This window comes from Bos indicus, chromosome 13, assembly GCF_029378745.1.
Source record: "Bos indicus isolate NIAB-ARS_2022 breed Sahiwal x Tharparkar chromosome 13, NIAB-ARS_B.indTharparkar_mat_pri_1.0, whole genome shotgun sequence".
Classification (NCBI taxonomy): Eukaryota; Metazoa; Chordata; class Mammalia; order Artiodactyla; family Bovidae; genus Bos; species Bos indicus.
Window position 1 is genome coordinate 48,354,166 of NC_091772.1, and position 19,654 is coordinate 48,373,819.

The following is a 19,654-nucleotide window of genomic DNA, read 5'->3' on the forward strand; positions in this document are numbered from 1 at the left end:
AGTAATGAATAGAAATAAATGGGATAAAAGTTTTTAGGTGAACTCTTTAAGAATGATTGTCTTGCAGTTGTTCATTGTTCAGTTGCCTAGTCATGTCCAACTCTTCACAGTCCCATGGACTGCACTGTGGTAGGCTTTGTAGTTCAGTTCAGTTCAGTTCAGTCGCTCAGTCGTGTCCGACTCTTTGCGACCCCATGAACTGCAGCACGCCAGGCCTCCCTGTGCATCACCAACTCCCGGAGTTCACTCAAACTCATGTCCATCGAGTCGGTGATGCCATTCAGCCATCTCATCCTCCGTCGTCCCCTTCTCCTCCTGCCCCCAATCCCTCCCAGCATCAGAGTCTTTTCCAATGAGTCAACTCTTCGCATGAGGTGGCCAAAGTACTGGAGTTTCAGCTTTAGCATCATTCCTTCCAAAGAACACCCAGGACTGATCTCCTTCAGAATGGACTGGTTGGATCTCCTTGCAGTCCAAGGGACTCTCAAGAGTCTTCTCCAACACCACAGTTCAAAAGCATCAATTCTTCGGTGCTCAGCCTTCTTCACAGTCCAACTCTTACATCCATACATGACTACTGGAAAAACCATAGCCTTGACTAGACAAACCTTTGTTGGCAAAGTAATGTCTCTGCTTTTGAATATGCTGTCTAGGTTGGTCATAACTTTCCTTCCAAGGAGGAAGCATCTTTTAATTTCATGGCTGCAGTCACCATCTGCAGTGATTTTGGAGCCAGAAAAATAAAGTCTGACACTGTTTCCCCTGTTTCCGCATCTATTTCCCATGAAGTGATGGGACCAGATGCCATGATCTTCGTTTTCTGAATGTTGAGCTTTAAGTCAACTTTTTCACTCTCCTCTTTCACTTTCATCAAGAGGCTTTTGAGTTCCTCTTCACTTTCTGCCATAAGGGTGGTGTCATCTGCATATCTTAGGTTGTTGATATTTCCCCCGGCAATCTTGATTCCAGCTTGTGCTTCTTCCAGCCCAGCGTTTCTCATGATGTACTCTGCATATGAGTTAAATAAGCAGGGTGACAATATACAGCCTTGATGAACTCCTTTTCCTATTTGGAATCAGTCTGTTGTTCCATGTCCAGTTCTAACTGTTGCTTCCTGACCTGCATATAGGTTTCTCAAGAGGCCAGTCAGGCTTTGTAGTATGTCTACCTAAAAATAGTTTCTCCAGGTTTTTGGTACCTTGAAGCTTTAAAGTTTTTTTCTGCTGCTGTTGCTGCTGCTGCTAAGTCGTGTCCATCATGTCCGACTCTGTGCGACCCCATAGATGGCAGCCCACCAGGCTCCCTCATCCCTGGGATTCTCCAGGCAAGAACACTGGAGTAGGTTGCCATTTCCTTCCCTAATGCATGAAAGTGAAAAGTGAAAATGAAGTCGCTCAGTCATGTCTGACTCTTCTCGACCCTGTGGACTGTAGCTTACCAGTCTCCTCTGTCCTTGGGGTTTTCCAGGCAAGAGTACTAGAGTGGGTTGTCATTTCCTTCTCTGAAAGTTTTTTCTAAATTAAGTTAAATGATAGGAATTCATTGAATATTTGGATCACTTCCAATTAAGGTAAGATACTAAAACATTAATTGCTAAGCAAGTCTAAATTTACCCACTTTTCTCCCCTTATTAGAGAAAAATTAAAGATGTTTGAGTTTATTGGAAACATGTCTTGTATAACATTGAGGGAAGAAATTTTGATATGAGTAAATGCATGTTTTTAGAGATTACAGAGTATGTTTACAAGTTTGCCAACCAGGAAATGCTGATATGACAAACAGTTCACAATTGCTTGCTTTTGTTTTTGCTAGAGATTCAGGCTTTTTTTTTGTCTCCTCCCCCGCCCCCTGCGTTTTCCCTGCACATCCTGTGGGATGTGAAATCTTAGTTCTGGGACCAGGGATTGAACCCATGCCCCCTGCAGTGGAAGCACAAGTCTTAATCACTGGACTGTCAGGGAAGTTCCAGGTTTTTTAAAAAATTAAAAATAGTAATATATAGGTAATTAAAGCTATTTGAAGGAGAAGGCAATGGCAGCCCACGCCAGTACTCTTGCCTGGAAAATCCCATGGATGGAGGAGCCTGGCAGGCTACAGTTCATGGGGCCACTACAAGTCGGATACGACTGAGCGACTTCACTTTCAGTTTTCACTTTCATGCATTGGAGAAGGAAATGGCAACCCACTCCAGTGTTCTTGCCTGGAGAACCCCAGGGATGGGGGAGCCTGGTGGGCTGACATCTGGGGGGTGGCACAGAGGCGGACCTGACTGAAGCGACCTAGCAGCAGCAGCAAAACTATTTGAAATAGGGAAATATTTCACTATACAATGAAAATAAGATGTGTGTTTTCAGTAAAAGAGGGTATGAAAAGTGGAAATGCATTTTGTTAAGACAAAGAAAGTGATTTTGGGGACTTCCCTGGTGGTCCAGTGGTTAAGACTTTGTGTTTCCAATGCAGGGGTACAGGTTCAGTTCCTGGTCAAGGAACTGAGATTCCACATGCTGTGTGATGAAGCCAGGATAAATGAATAAAAATTTAAAAATACAGAAATAAAAACAAAATGGGCCTTCCCTGGTGGTCTAGTGGTTAAGAATCTACCTGCCAGTAGGGGACATAAGTTTGATCCCTGGTCTGAGAAGATCCTATATGAAGTAGGGCAACTAAACCCTTGCTCTGCAACTACTGAGCCAGCACTCTAGAGCTCATGAGTCACAACGACTGAAGCCTGCACACGTGGAATCCATGATCTGCAACAAGAGAAGCCGTTGCAATGAGAAGCCCATGCACTGCAATGAAAAGTAGTCCCCACTGTGGCAACTAGAGAAAACCCTGCATGTGGCAACGAAGACTCAGCACAACCAAAGATAAATAAATAAAAAGAAAATTAAGATTTTTGTCCTGAAGCATCTCAAAGAGAGATAGTAAACTAATTAGGCTTATTCAGTATGTTAAATTATATGGGAAGCACTGTAAAATAAAAGGTAGCATTAAATCATCTCCATACATGTTATATAGGTATCAGAATATATTATGTGGGCTTCCCTTGTGGCTCAGATGTTAAAGAGTCTGCCTGAAATGCAGGAGAGCCAGGTTCAATCCCTGGTTTGGGAAGATCCCCTGGAGAAGGGAATGGCAACCCACTCCAGTATTCTTGCCTGGAGAATTCCATGGACAGCGAGTCTCCTGAAATTATGTGAATTCCTGGAAGTCATATGTCCTGACATAAAATCTTATCTTGTCATTAAAATTGAGGCTTATGTCAAAGGAACTGAACTCAAATATTAGGAGAATGCCCTAGTTGGCTTTCATGTAAAGGTAACAACAGAATCTGTAAGATTATGGCATATATAGATAAAGTCCATTCTGCCTCTGCAAGATTGACCCCTTATCGTCAGGCTTTTGCCATCATGATGTCCTTGTAACATGATCAGTCTGTTCCTAAATCAGAGAAATTAAGGTGGGTAAGTGACAACTGTAAGTGGGAAACTCAAGATGGTTGCTGGGTTCTTCCCAGCTCTCTGACAAATCCCAGTTTTCATTTGATGGGTTAAAATCTTCTCTTTCTGCAAGGCTGATGATTTAACAATGATAAACTGTTAGAAAATGTGTTTTCCAGTTAGAGAATATCTTCTACAATCTCCAGTGATTAAGGCACCTCTTCACCAGGCAAATCAGATGAGTATTAACAAAAACCTTTGCAAATTTCTTGAAATTATCACTGACACTGTCATCCTCAATCATCAGGCAAGGTCAATAAAACTAATGGGAAAACTGGACTTGAGTAGAACAGAAATTAATTACATGAGACTGAATGAACTAAATACAATTTTAATGACCTTTTTGTCTGAAATATTACTAATTTTTAATTTTTTTTCTGAAACAAAGGAAACTTTCCATCCTAAGCTAATTTTACAACAATTTTGTAAATTGTATCTTTGTAAGCAGACTGAAGCATTTATCTTTCCTCTCTACTTGAACCCTCCAGAATTTAGAAACTCTTGGATTCCCAGCAGCCTATCCAAGAGAGTAAGGAAGGCTACTTCCTGGCAGATGCAGGAACCTCGAGGTATTTTAGACCCTGGGAAAAGAGATATACCCCTAAATCTTTAGATATTGCAGGCAGAATCTCATGGCAAGCCCTTGGCGTGACACTCTTGGTCTTCAGAGGACTTTAAAAAAATTTTATTTTCAATTGTAGTAGATTTACAATGTTCTGTTGGCTTCTGCCATACATAAATATGAATCAGTCATAGGTATACACATGTCTCCTCCCTCTTGAACCTCCCTCCCACCTCCCACTCCATTCTATCTCTCTAGGTTGTCACAGAGCACAAGGCTGAGCTCCCTGCATAATACCACCATGTCCCATTAGCTATCTATTTTACACATAGTAAAGACCCTGATGCTGGGAAAGATTGAGGGCAGGAAGAGAAGGGGACGACAGAGGATGAGATAGTTGGATGGCATCACCGACTCAATGGACATGGGTTTGGGTGGACTCTGGGAGTTGGTGATGGACAGGGAGGCCTGGCGTGCTGCAGTTTATGGGGTCACAAAGAGTTGGACACGACTGAGCGACTGAACTGAACTGAACTGAATGTGTATTTTTCAAAGCTACTCTTTGAGAGGACTTTTGATTCCTCTTGAAAAGTTCCAGCAAAGCCATATTTAAAAGAACCTATATGATCAATTCCACCTATGTAATCAGGCCAAGTTTACTGGAACCAGGTTTATTTTACAAACAAATTAGTCTTAATTTGACTATTATATTTGGTAAAAATGAAGATAATTTAGAGAGAAAAATTATGTTTCCATAATATATCTTTATGGATATTGAGGTTTTGTTTATACTGAAGTTTTGCTTTTACTACCTACACCTGAGGTGCCTCTTTGTTGCTATGTTACTTTACTGTAAATTTTATTGAATTATTGAAAGAATATTCTAAGCTTTTTCTGAAGTTGATTACAGTAATCTATCTTTGGATGAAGATTAGATGCCACATGATCTGCATCCAGGAGACCATGCTTACTGAGAGAAACACCATGTAAAGGACTTCCCATCATAGATGAAAGATATTCTTGATGGGAGAACAAGATGGCGGAGGAGTAGGTGGATGTGGAGTACATCTTTCTCCACGGATGTATCAGGAATACACCTTCAGACACAGAAGTGCATGCGTAACACCAGCTGAGAACAGACAGGAGTACTTGACCAGTGGAAAAGAATACATAGAACCACGCAAAACTCGGTAGGACAAAGGAACTAGGAGGAAAAACAGGAGTGTTAGTAGGACTGGACCTGCCCTCGGCGGGTGGGGGCACTGAAGCAGGGCTCCAAACCCCACAGTGGGGCAACTGTCTGAGTCAGAGGAGAAAAATTTAAGGCTGAGGGTGAAATAGCTGATCCGTGGCAGCCTAAATGGAATGAGAATCAGACGGTCCTTGCCACAGCCATACATATGCCGGGCAGGAATGTGGGTCTCCTGGAAGGGGCAGCGGCTGGGAGATGGAGCTTAGGGATTGTGGAGCAATCCCAGGGCAAGGGCTGTTGTTGACTGCAGAGAGATGGATTGAGGGGATGTGAGGGAGGAGATCATGGTGGAAAATGCATGTGGAGGAAAGCCAGGTAGCCATGGAAGCAAGGCGATACTGCTGAGCCAGGTGTAGGGGGTGGAGCCAAACCCTTTCTCCACATACCAGCATTGGCAGCTGAATAATAGAGAGGCCGGCACCAAAACCTGATGCACTGAACTACAGAGTAGGACCCCACCCAGGGTGCCCCTTTAAGTGCCTGATGCGCCAGATTACAGAGTAGGACCCCTGTTAGGGGGGGCCCCCTCTATGTGCATGACGCGTGGAACAACAGAGAAGGACCCAAGGCAAGGGATGCCTCTAAGTGCCTGAATGGGAAGCTAGGGACAAAGACTGGCCAAAGAGGCCTTCTGATCACCAGCTACCTGAGGCTTGAAGAAAAGACTCTGATAGGGCCATAACTCCTGCAGCGGAGGCAGTCTGTGTCCTTGCACACTTGGTGCTGCCAGGGCCCCCACAAGCCAAGCAGCTGCACCACTTTTGTGTTCAACTCTCACTGGGGCAGAGTTGCCAGAGGCAAAAAAAAAACAACAAAAAAAAACAACCCACAACCAAATAAGTCTTGTGTTTATACACGCAGGGTCGCTTTGGTCCTGTCTGACTCTTTGTGACCCTGTAGATTGTGGCCTGCCAGGCTTCTCTGTCAGAGAAAGGGTTTTCCAGGCAAGAATACTGGAGCACATCAGCCAATACTGGTTGCCATACCTTCTAGAGCACTATATTTCCTGCTGCCCTAGCCGTCAACCCCCCTGAGTACCTGGTGCTGCCAGAACCCCTGCGACCCAAGCAGCTGCACCACCCCCACACCTGGCCCTCGTAAGGGCAAATCCAAGCCCTTCAGGGCAGCCTCAGGAGCTAAACCCCAGTGGACGACCCACATGCAGAGGTGGAAATAAAATCACAGTTGAAACCCAGGGGCAGTGTGACTAAGGAAGACCTCAAACCTTCTCACCAGCTGTACAAGCTACAGATTAAATCCACATGATCAACTAGGCAGACTCTGTGTCTATGGAATATATAAAAGGACATTGAGAGCTCCCACAAAAGAAAACGCACTAGCTCTGATAGCTGAGGACATTGGAGGCAAGAACACACAGGTGTAGGACCAGATTAGAATCTGAGCGGCCCCCACAGCAGGTCCAGAGATCAGCACAGTGTTGGAAGGCATCCTAGGGAGGTAAGGTGGACTGTGATTCCCAGCGTGGGAAAGGACTCTGACAGCAGTGACTCAAGAAAAACATTTGTTATTCTTATTTTTTGACTTGTTCTGTAGAATCTTTTGCACCCCCTCCTACCTTGTTGTAGTTGACGATTTTATTGGCACTAAGAAATCCAATTAAGCTTTTGAGTTTTTTTTGTTTTGTTTTTCTCAATCACATTTTTTATTGTTGTCATAAACTTCTACATTGGGATTTTGCAGTTCTGTGGAGTTTTCCTCTTATTAATTTTAATCTTTTAAACCTGTTATATTTTTTCTACATTTATTCCTTTGTTTGCCTTTCCTACTATTCTGTTCCCCTTGCAGTTAATCTTTAATACACATATATCTTCTTCATCTACCTCTATTTAACTTTGCATATCTATTCTTTCTTTCTTTTTTTTCTTTCCTTTCCTCTCAATACATTTGTTACTTTTGTTTTCATTGCTTTATTCTCCACTTGGAACCTTGCTTTAGTTTTGTTTTCCAGTTTGTGCACAAGTTAGTTTTGTTCTTAACTGATAAATACAATTTTTGATTTCCTTTGTTCACTGGATAACTACTGTGCTTTATTTTTGTTGGACTGTTTTCACTATGCTCATGAGTGTATATATACATGGGTATATTCAATTATTTTAATTATTATTTGCCTGATTTTGTAGCTGCCATTGATCTGGGGTTCATCTTTGGTTTCTCGTTTTTGGATATTTGTGTTACTTTCCCTTCATGCCATAACAAACCACTTGTGAAATCTTCGTTCCTGACCAGAGATCAAACCCTGAGCCTTTTGAGTGGGAGCACTGACTCCAAGACCCTAGAGTACCAGAGAACTAGCCCTAGGGAATATCAAATGGTAAGAACTCACACAAAGGAAACCACTTGAAGACCTGGCATCACCCAACCACCAGTAGCACCATGTGCAGGTTGCCTCATCTAAACAACGAACAGAATAAAAATACAAGCTCAGTCATCAGTAGACAGGAGGACCACTTCACTCAGCCTTGCCAATCAGAGGAAAAACAAAGAAGAACTCAGCACAAATTTCAACCTCTACGAAGCTCACACAAACCATTGAACCAACCTTAGGAGGGCAGAAACCAAAAGGAAGAAAGAATTCAATCTTCTTCAAGGAAAGAATTCAACTTTCATTGAAGCCTGGGAAAAGGAGACCTCAAATACAATAACTTAAAAAAAAAGAAAAAAAAAAAGAAAAGGCAGAGAAATACTTCACAAATGAAGGAACAAACTAGGAACACAGAAGTTAAAGTAAATGAAGAGGAAATGGGAAAATTATCTGAAAAAGAATTCAGAATAATGATAGTAAAATGATCAAAACCCTTGAAAACAAAATGGAGAAAATGCAAGAATCAATTAACAAAGACCTAAAAGAGTTAAAGAATAAGCATACAGAGACAAACAACACAATTACTGAAATTAAAAATACTCTAGAAGGAATCAATAGCAGAATATCTGAAGCAGAAGAATGAATCAGATAAAATGGTGGAAATAACTTCTAAAGAGCAGAATAAAGTAAAAAGAATGAAAAAAGCTGAGGACAGTCTCAGAGACCTCTGGGGCCATATCAAATGAACCAACATTTGAATTATAGGGGGTCTCAGAAGACGAGAAAAAGAAAGGGTATGAAAAAATTTTTAAAGAGATTTTGGTTGAAAAATTCGCCAACATGGAAAAGGAAATAACCAATCAAATCCAAGAGGCACAAAGAGTCCCATATAGGATAAACCCAAGGAGAAACACCCCAAGACACATACTAATCAAACTAACAAAGACTAAATACAAAGAAAGAATATTAAAAGCAGCAAGGGAGAAGCAACAAGTAACATACAAGGGAAACCCCATATGTTTAACAGCTGATCTTTCAGCAAAACTCTGCAGGCCAGAGGGAATGGCAAGATATATTTAAAGTACTCAAAGGGGAAAATCTACAACCAAGATTACTGTACCCAGCAAGGATCTCATTCAAAATTGATAGAGAAATAAATAGCTTTTTCAACAAGCAAACGTTAAAAGAGTTCAGTACCACCAAACCAGATTTACAACAAATGTTACACCAACTTCTATAGTCAAGAAATACAACAGAAGAAAAAAGATCTACAATCAACCCCAAACAATTAGAAAATGACAATAGGAACCTATATATCAATAATTACTTTAAATGTAAATGGATTAAATGCTCCAACCAAAAGACAGACTGGCTGAATGGATACAAAAACAAGACCCATATATATACTGTCTACAAGAAGCCCATTTCAGGCCTAAAGACACATATAGACTGAAAGTGAGAGGATGGAAAAAATATTCCATGCAAATGGGAAGCAAAAGAAAGCTGGAGTAGCAATCCTCAAATCAGACAAATAGACCTTAAAATAAAGAAGATTACAAGATATAAGGAAGGACACTACCTAATGATCAAGGGATCAGTCCAAAAAGAAGACATAACAATTGTAAATATCTATGCACCCAACATAGGAGCACCTCAATACATAAGACAAACACTAACAGACATAAAAAGAGAAATTGACAGTAACACAATAATAGTAGGAGACTTTAACACCCCACTCACACCAATGGACAGATCATCAAAACAGAAAATGAATAAGGAAACACAAGTCTTTAATGATACATTAGGTGAGATGGATCTCATTGATATCTTCAGGACATTCCATCCAAATGCAGAAGAATACACCTTCTTTCCAAGTGCACAGGGAACATTCTCCAGAATAGATCACATCCTGGGTCACAAATCAAACCTCAGTAAATTTAAGAAAATTGAAATCATATCAAGCATCTTCTTCGAACACAATGCTGTGACACTAGATATTAATTACAAGAAAAAAACTGTAAGAAACACAAACACATGGAGACTAAACAACACATTTCTAAACAACCAACAGGTTACTGAAGAAACCAAAAAAGGAATAAAAAAATTTTCCAGAAACAAATGGCAACGAGAACACAACTTAAAACCTATGGGATGCAACAAAAGCAGTTCTAAGAGGGAAGTTTATGGCAATACAATCCTACCTTAAGAAACAATGGAGTATTACTCAGCCATTAAAAAGAATACATTTGAATCAGTTCTAATGAGGTGGATGAAACTGGAGCCTATTACACAGAGTGAAGTAAGCCAGAAAGAAAAACACCAATACAGTGGACTAATGCATATATATGGAATTAAGAAAGATGGTAACAATAACCCTGCATATGAGACAGCAAAAGAGACACTGATGTACAGAACAGTCTTATGGACTCTGTGGGAGAGGGAGAGGGTGGGAAGATTTGGGAGAATGACATTGAAACATGTATAATATCATGTATGAAACGAGTCGCCAGTCCAGGTTCGATGCACGATACTGGATGCTTGGGGCTGGTGCAGTGGGACGACCCAGAGGGAGGGTATGGGGAGGGAGGAGGGAGGAGGGTTCAGGATGGGGAACACATGTATACCTGTGGCGGATTCATTTCAATATTTGGCAAAACCAATACAATATTGTAAAGTTAAAAAAAAAAAAAAACAAGAAAAATATAGAATAGACAACCTAATTTTACACCTAAAACTTCAGGAAAAAGAAGAAGAAAAAACCCCCAAAATTAGTAGAAGGAAAGAAATCATAAAGATCTGAGCAGAAATAAATGAAATGAAAGAAACAACGCTATGCTAAGTCACTTCAGTCGTGTCCGACTCTGTGTGACCCCATAGACGGCAGCCCACCAGGCTCCCCCGTCCCTGGGATTCTCCAGGCAAGAACACTGGAGTGGGTTGCCATTTCCTTCTCCAATGCACGAAAGTGAAAAGTGAAAGTGAAGTTGCTCAGTCGTGTCCGACTCTTAGCGACCCCATGGACTGCAGCCCACCAGGCTCCTCCGTCCATGGGATTTTCCAGGCAAGAGTACTGGAGTGGGGTGCCATTGCCTTCTCCGGAATAGTAAAGATTAATAAAACTAAAAGCTTGTTCTTTGTGAAGATAAACAAAATTGACAAATCCTTGGCCAGACTCATCAAGAAAAAAAGAGAAGAATCAAATCAACAAAATTAGAAATGAAAAATGCAGAAATACAAATGATTATAAGAGACTATTGTGAACAACTATATGGCAATAAAATAGATAATCTGGAGGAAATGGACAGGTTCTTAGAAAAGTTCAATCATCTAAGACTGAACCAGGAAGAAATAGAAATTATGAACAACCCAATTACAAGCATTGAAATTAAAGCTGTGATCAAAAATCTCCCAAAAAACAAAAGCTCAGGACCAGATGGCTTCACAGGAGAATTCTATCAAACATTTAGAGAAGAGTTAATGCCTATCCTTCTAAAACTCTTTCAAAAAATTTCAGAGGAAGGAGCACTTCCAAATTCATTCTATGAGGCCACCATCAACCTGATACCAAAACCAGACTAAGACAACACACAGAAAGAAAACTACAGGCCAATATCACTGATGAACATAGATGCAAAAATCCTCAACAAAATTTTAGCAAACAATTCAGCAACACATCAAAAAACTCATACACCATGATCAAGTTGGGTTTATTCCAGGGATGCAGGGATTCTTCAATATATGCAAATCAATCAATGTGATACACCATATTAACAAATTGAAAGATAAAAATGATATGATCATCTCAATAGATGCAGAAAAAGCCTTTGACAAAATTCACAACCTATTTATGATTAAAAGTCTTCAAAAAACAGGCATAGAAGGAACCTACCTCAATATAGTAAATGCCATATATGATAAGCCTACAGCAAACATTATTCTCAATGGTGAAAAACTGAAAGCATTAAGCATTCCCCGTAAGATCAGACACAAGACAAGGGTGTTCACTTTCACCACTATTATTTAACAGAGCTCTGGAAGTCCTAGCTACAGCAATCAGAGAAGACAAGAAATAAAGGGAATCCAGATCAGAAAAGAAGAAGTAAATTGCTCACTGTTTGCCGATGACATGACTGTACATAGAAAATCCTAAATATGGTATCAGAAAATTACTAGAGCTAATCAGTGAATTTAGTAAAGTTGCAGGATACAAAATCAATACACAGAAATCACTTGCATTTCTATATACCAACAATGAAAAATCAGAAAGAGCAATTAAGGAATCAATCCCATTCACCATTGCAACAAAAATAATTAAATATCTAGAAATAAACTTACCCAAGGAGATGAAAGAACTGTACACAGAAAATTATAAGACAGTGATGAAAGAAATCAAACATAACATAAACAGATGGAGATATATTCCATGTTCCTGGGTAGGAAGAATCAATATTGTGAAAATGACTATATTACCAAATGCAATCCACAGATTCAATGCAATCCCTATCAAATTACCAATGGCATTTTTCACAGAACTAGAACAAAAAAATTCACAATTCATATGGAAACACAAAAGACCCTGAATAGCCAAAGCAGTCTTGAGAAACAAGAATGGAGCTAGAGGAATCAAGCTTCCTGACTTCAGGTTATACTACAAAGCTACAGTCATCAAGACAGGATTGTACTGGCACAAAAACAGAAATATAGACCAATGGAACAAGATAGAAAGCCCAGAAATAAACCCATGCACCTATGGGTACCTTATTTGTGACAAAGGAAGTAAGAATATACAATGGGCAAAGACAGCCTCTTCAATAAATGGTGCTGGGAAAACTGTACAGCTACATGTAAAAGAATGAAATTAGAACACTTCCTAACATCATACACAAAGATAAATTCAAAATGAATTAAAGGCCTAAATGTAAGACCAGAAACTATAAAACTCTTAGAGGAAAACATAGGCAGAACACTTGATGACATAAATCAAAGCAAGATCCTCTATTACCCACCTTCTAGAGTAATAGAAATAGAAACAAAAGTAAATGAGTGGGACCTGATTAAACTTAAAAGCTTTCGCACAGCAAAGGAAACTATAAGCAAGGTGAAAAGACAACCCTCAGAATGGGAGAAAATCATGGCAAATTAAACAACTGACAAAGGATTAATTTCCAAAATACATAAGCAGCTCATGCAACTCAATATAAGAAAAATAAACAACCCAATCAAAAAGTGGGAAAAAGACCTAAACAGACATTTCTCCAAAGAAGACATACAGATGGCTAACAGATAAAAAGATGCTCAACATTGCTCATTATTAGAGAAATGCAAATCAAAACTACAATGGGGTATCACCTCACAATGGTCAGAATGGCCCTCATCAAAAAGTCTACAAAAAATAAATCCTGGAAAGGGTGTGGAGAAAAGGGAACACTCTTGCACTGTTGATGGGAATGTAAATTGATACAGGCACTATGGAAGACGGTATGGAGAGTCCTTAAAAAACTAGGAATAAAACCACCATATGACCCAGCAATCCCACTCTTAGGCATATACCCTGAGGAAACCAAAGTTAAAAGAGACACATGCATCCCATTGTTCATTGCAGCACTATTTACAATAGCTAGTACATGGAAGCAACCTAGATGTCCATTGGCAGATGAATGAATAAAGAAGTTGTGGTATATATACACAATGGGCCTTTACTCAGCCATAAAAAGGAACACATTTGAGTCTATTCTAATGAGGTGGAAGAATATAGAACTTATTATACAGAGTGAAGTGAGTCAGAAAGAGAAAGATAAATACCATATTCTAACACATATATGGAGAAGGCAATGGCACCCCACTCCAGTACTCTTGCCTGGAAAATCCCATGGACGGAGAAGCCTGGTAGGCTGCAGTCCATGGGGTCGCTGAGGGTCGGACATGACCGAGTGACTTCACTTTCACTTTTCACTTTCCTGCTTTGGAGAAGGAAATGGCAACCCACTCCAGTGTTCTTGCCTGGAGAATCCCAGGGATGGGGGAGCCTGGTGGGCTGCCATCTATGGGGTCACACAGAGTCGGACACAACTGAAGTGACTTAGCAGTAGCAGCAACACATATATATGGAGTCTAGAAAAATGATTCTGAAGAATTTATTTACAGGGCAGCAATGGAGAAACAGACATAGAGAACAGACTTATGGACATGGGGAGAGGGGAGGAGAGGTTGAGATGTATGGAAAGAGTAACATGGAAATTTACATTACCATATGTAAAATAGATAGCCAATAGGAGTTTGCTGTATGGCTCAGGAAACTCAAACATGGGCTCTGTATCAACCTAGAGGGGTGGGATGGGGAGGGAGATGGGAGGGAGTTTCAAAAGGGGGGGGATATTTGTATACCTATGGCTGATTCATGTTGAGGTTCTGTAAAGCAATTATCCTTCAATAAAAAATAAGTTAATAAAAAAAGTATTCTTAAGTAGCTCATGTACAGTGAAACTGATGGGAATTGACTCTTAAGTTTGTATTTCCTACTTAAGAAGGGCTTCTGCACTGGACTGTTGTATAGAAAGGACTTCTGACCTCAAATGACACCCACACTAAGACAGAAGGATGACAGCAATGGCATACAGCTGACACAGGAATCCACACTGGGCCTGTAAGACCCATGCTACTAATTCAATTGTTCTGTGTACTAAATACTTGTCCTCCTATTCAAAATGCAAAGTTATTGTTTTGCTTCTAGCTATACTTTTGTCCTAATGCTGAGAATGAAAAGAAAATTCTTTAGTAAAATTGTCACAGAGTATAACTAAAGAGCCTCTTGATGAAGGCAAAAGAGGGGAGTGAAAAAGCTGGCTTTAAAACTCAACATTCAAAAATCTAAGATTATGGCATCCACTGCCATCACTTCATGGCAAATAGATGGGAAAAAAGTGGAAAGAGTGACATTTTATTTTCTTGGGCTCCAAAATCACCATGGACAGTGACTTCAGCCATGTAATTAAAAGACATTTGCTCCTTGAGAAACTATGACAAAACTAGACATTAATATATATTACAAAGCAGAGACATCCCTTTGCCAAGAAAAATCTGTATAGTCAAAGCTTTGGTTTTTCTAGTAGTCATGCACGGATGTGAGAGCTGAACCATAAAGAAAGCTGAGCACCAAAGAACTGATGCTTTTGAATTGTGGTGCTGGAGAAGACTCTTGCGAGTCCCTTAGACAGCAAGGAGTTCAAATCAGTCAATTCTAAAGGAAATCAATTTTGAATATTCATTGGAAGGAGTGATGCTGAGGCTGAAACTCCAATACCACCTGATGTGAGGAGCCAACTCATTGGAAAAGACCCTGATGCTAGGAAAGATTAAGGGCAGGAGGAGAAGGGGGTGACAGAGGATGAGATGGTTGGATGACACCATCAACTCAATGGACATGAGTTTGAGCAAACTCTGGGAGATAGTGAAGGACAGGGAAGCCTGGTGTGCTGCAATTCATAGGGTCTCAAAGAGCTGGACATGACAGCAACTGAACAACAACAATAACTGCTGGAGGCAATCTAATTGATTGTTGGATTTGCCATCAAATTCCTCTGTTAGCGCAAGACCAATTGGCCATAGTACAAGACCATAATACCTATATCGCTGACTTTTCAAATGTTTCTAACATTACCATCCACCTATACTAACCTCCCTCTGGCCTAACCTTTCAGGTACAAATTCTTCAATATATTGATGTGTCCCTCCTTTGATATGATCCTTGATCCTTAGAGACTTGACATAACTTACTTTAGGACACCTCATTCTGTTTCTTATTTACTTAACAAATGTCTTAATGAAAAAAAAAAAAACACAAGTAAATTATGCCAGTGACTCCCTTATGTCAAATACTATAGAGATGGCTTTTGGAAAGCCTGCAAGAGAAATGACCCATGGCTTAATTTCATGCTAACAAAACTTCCAGCTAATGAGGCTAGCAGTGAAAGCACTGTGGGAGAGATTACTTGTGCTCACCCAGGTTTTGTCTTTGTATGTGATATTGGAGCTGATCCACCTTCCTAAAGATGGGCACATAGTCTTAACTAGCTGGCAAATAGAAGGCTTATGTTTACTACGATAATATATTACTACATTGTCTATACATAAGTAAAGAGATGAATCCATTTTCCCTCTTTATTACAGAGTCAAGAGATCCATGTTAGCAAGATAATAAGATATCTCATGTCAAAATATTTTGGCAATCTTGGTTCCTAACGCAGGAGTATGTATAAACAGAGATATGATTAGAAATCCATCAGCCACCATTGGTCAAATAGTTGAGGAAAGTGCAAAAAGCACTGCAGCATAGCAGACATCCCTAAATTCCTTAGCCCACATAATATTGGATAATAGAACTGCCTCATAGTTTTGCTGGTTAAACAAGAAAGCAATAATTCTATTGCTCACACTACTTGTTGCACTTATATCAACAACCCTGGAAAAGTAGACACACACACACACAATTTCCCAAAAGGATGAAATGGCTACAAGGTCATCTGATCTTTTTTTCCTACTTTGCTTTACAAATGATCGTCTTTGTCATAGTAGGTATTATTATTCTTTTGCTGGCTATGAAGTTATTCAGGACATGCTTTAAGGTTATTGCTAAAAACAAGTGTAACAATGTTTATGTGACAATTCAGTATAATTGATAAAATTTATGGCCTATAAAGGCTTCTCTGGTGACTCAGACTGTAAAGCATCTGCGTGCAATTCAGGAGATATGGGTTCGAGCCATGGGTCAGTAAGATCCCCTGGAGAAGGGAATGGCTACCCACTCCAGTATACCTGCCTGGAGAATTCCATGGACAGAGGAGCCTGGTGGGCTCCAGTCCATGGGGTCACAAAGAGTCCAACATGACTGAGTGACTGACTGTGTGGATCACAATAAACTGTGGAAAATTCTGAAAGGGATGGGAATACCAGACCACCTGACCTGCCTCTTGAAAAATTTGTATACAGGTCAGGAAGCAACAGTTAGAACTGGACATGGAACAAAAGACTGGTTCCAAATAGGAAACGGAGTTGATCAAGGCTGTATATTGTCACTCTGTTTATTTAACTTATATGCAGAGTACATCATGAGAAACGCTGGACTGGAAGAAACACAAACTGGAATCAAGATTGCTGGGAGAAATATCAATAACCTCAAATATGCAGATGACACCACCCTTATGGCAGAAAGTGAAGAGGAACTCAAAAGCCTCTTGATGAAAGTGAAAGTGGAGAGTGAAAAAGTTGGCTTAAAGCACAACATTCAGAAAACGAAGATCATGGCATCTGGTCCCATCACTTCATGGGAAATAGATGGGGAAACAGTGCAAACAGTGTCAGACTTTATTTTTCTGGGCTCCAAAATCACTACAGATGGTGACTGCAGCCATGAAATTAAAAGACGCTTACTCCTTGGAAGGAAAGTTATGACCAACCTAGATAGCATATTGAAAAGCAGAGACATTACTTTGCCAACAAAGGTCCATCTAGTCAAGGCTATGGTTTTTCCTGTGGTCATGTATGGATGTGAGAGTTGGACTGTGAAGAAGGCTGAGCACCGAAGAATTGATGCTTTTGAACTGTGGTGTTGGAGAAGACTCTTGAGAGTCCCTTGGACTGCAGGGAGATCCAACCAGTCCATTCTGAAGGAGATCAGCCCTGGGATTTCTTTGGAAGGAATGATGCTAAAGCTGAAACTCCAGTACTTTGGCCACCTCATGAGAAGAGTTGACTCATTGGAAAAGACTCTGATGCTGGGAGGGATTGGGGGCAGGAGGAGAAGGGGACGACAGAAGATGAGATGGCTGGATGGCATCACTGACTCAATGGACGTGAGTCTGAGTGCACTCGGCAGTTGGTGATGGACAGGGAGGCCTGGCGTGCTGTGATTCATGGGGTCGCAAAGAGTCGGACACGACTGAGCGACTGATCTGATCTGATCTGATCTGAAGGGCTTTCCAGGTGGTGCTAGTGGTAAAGATCCCACCTGCCAACACAGGAGATATCAGAGATGTGGGCTCAGTCCCTTAGTTGGGAAGATCCCCTGCAGGAGGTCATGGCTACCCACTCCAGTATTCTTGCCTGGAGAATCCCACGGACAGAGGAACCTGGTGGGCTACAATCCTTAGGGTTGCAAAGAGTTGGACATGCCTGAAGCGACTTAGCACACGCATGCATGCATGCATTGCCTATAAAATGTTCCCCAATTAGCATGCCTGTGCATGCCCAATTAGCTGTGTCTGACTTGTCCCCCCACTCTGCCTTCCCCCAGTTGAATAATCAGGCAAATTTCTTTCTTTTTTTTTCTCATAAAAGAAAAATCAAATTTCAGTCACAGCTCTAAGGTAGATGTTACATTTTTCACAAGGATGAAAACCTAACGATGGGCATTAAGGAGGCAGGTTTCTGCATCACTCATAGCACTGTGGCCTGGACAATGATCTCTGGGTTCTTGATATTCTTTTTGCTCTGGACCATTCTCAGCTTCAGCTAGGCCAGGCTAGGCTTTGGTCTGTCCCCAGCCTTGGCTTTTGTGCACTTGACTGTCCACTGCAGAACATGGTACCTGGCAACATGGTGTTCTCACAGACCACCCAGAGATCCTAAGGGTGCCTGTGTGTCTACACCAAGAGCATGGCTGCAAAGAGGCCCTCAGTGCTCACAAAGGCTGTGTCCACCCTGCTCATCTCCACATGAATGTGCTGTGTCACCACAGAGCCATCGGTGGTCAGCATCCTCAGGCTCCCCAGCTCGACTGGGTGTTTTCTGCCTCTTGGGTGGCAGCAGATCTGAGGTGGTGATGACCACCATGTTGGGGCCCATCATGCAGCACATGCATCATTGCTAAGGCTTGTTTCTGGCTAGGGATCTTCCTCCTGCTCAGCAACGCAGTCTTGAGCTGGTTGTTTGTGTGTGTTAAGTTGCTTCAGCCATGTCTGACTCTTTGCTACCCTATGGACTGTAGTCCGCCAGGCTCCTCTGTCCATGGGATTCTCCAGGCAAGGATACTAGAGTGTGTTGCCATGTCCTCCTCCAGGGAATCTTCCTGGCCCAGGGATCAAACCTGCATCTCTTAGTTCTCCTGCACTGGGAGGTGGGTTATTTACCACTGGAAGCCCCAGAACTGGTTGGGGGTTATGATGTCTGCAACCAGCATGACCTTCCCTCTGTAAACCTGAAGGAAGTCCTCAAGGGAAGTACATGGAGTCTTCTCCATTTCACTTGTCTCCAGTCATGGGGTTGCTCACATAAGCCTGGAGTTCTGCTGTTCCAGCTCCCACAGGATGTCCACCACCACGGCCAGGAAGGATTTGTCTCGCATGTAACCTGTGAGCACATTGTCATATTTCTTCATGTCATTCAACTTCAGCCCATCTGACAGCTTGGGGAGTTCATCTGAGTTCAACACTTGGCCCTTCCAGGGAGAGTGGCCTGTGTGGTTTGAAAACTGGACAAAATTCACTGTGTCCACCTCAAACCCCAAAACCTGCAGCAGGAACATGGCCACTCAGTTGCCCTCTAGCTGTGGATGACATGGCTCTGAATGGAGAGCACCCAGCACTCCTCCTGCATGCCAGGCCTGCCTTGGCAGTGCGGGCCAGGTGGGATTAGGATCTCCTCTGTGTGCCGGGGCTATGTTCTGCTTGGCTCCCACCATGCTCAGGCTTTGTTCCACTGTGGCTCCTCTTGGCACAGGCCCCTCACTTGGATGGTAGGCTATCTCCTTCTTAGGCAGATCTCTATACATATGTAAACAACAAAAAAGGAAGCTTAGCACTGAGGGACATGATGGGCCCAGGGCAGGCAGCAACCACCCTGGCCTTGAGGGGACAAATATTTTGATCATTAGTGCTTTCTATAGAAAGATTTGCCATCAAAAGGGAAAAATAATGGATGGAAAATTTCACCTATTGAGGTATGGGAATGCCTGGTTTCTGGGTTAATCATGATTTTAATTGAATTTATGTTAACTGAAACAGCTTGTTTGTGGTCTCTTGAAC

The 19,654-nt window shown here is 41.4% G+C and overlaps 1 pseudogene; it reads right to left on the bottom strand.

Annotated features, from left to right (window-relative positions):
- Positions 1-18,068: 18,068 nt before the first annotated feature.
- Positions 18,069-19,226, bottom strand: LOC109567823 (pyridoxal kinase-like; annotated as a pseudogene).
- Between the last annotated feature and the right edge of the window lie 428 nt (positions 19,227-19,654).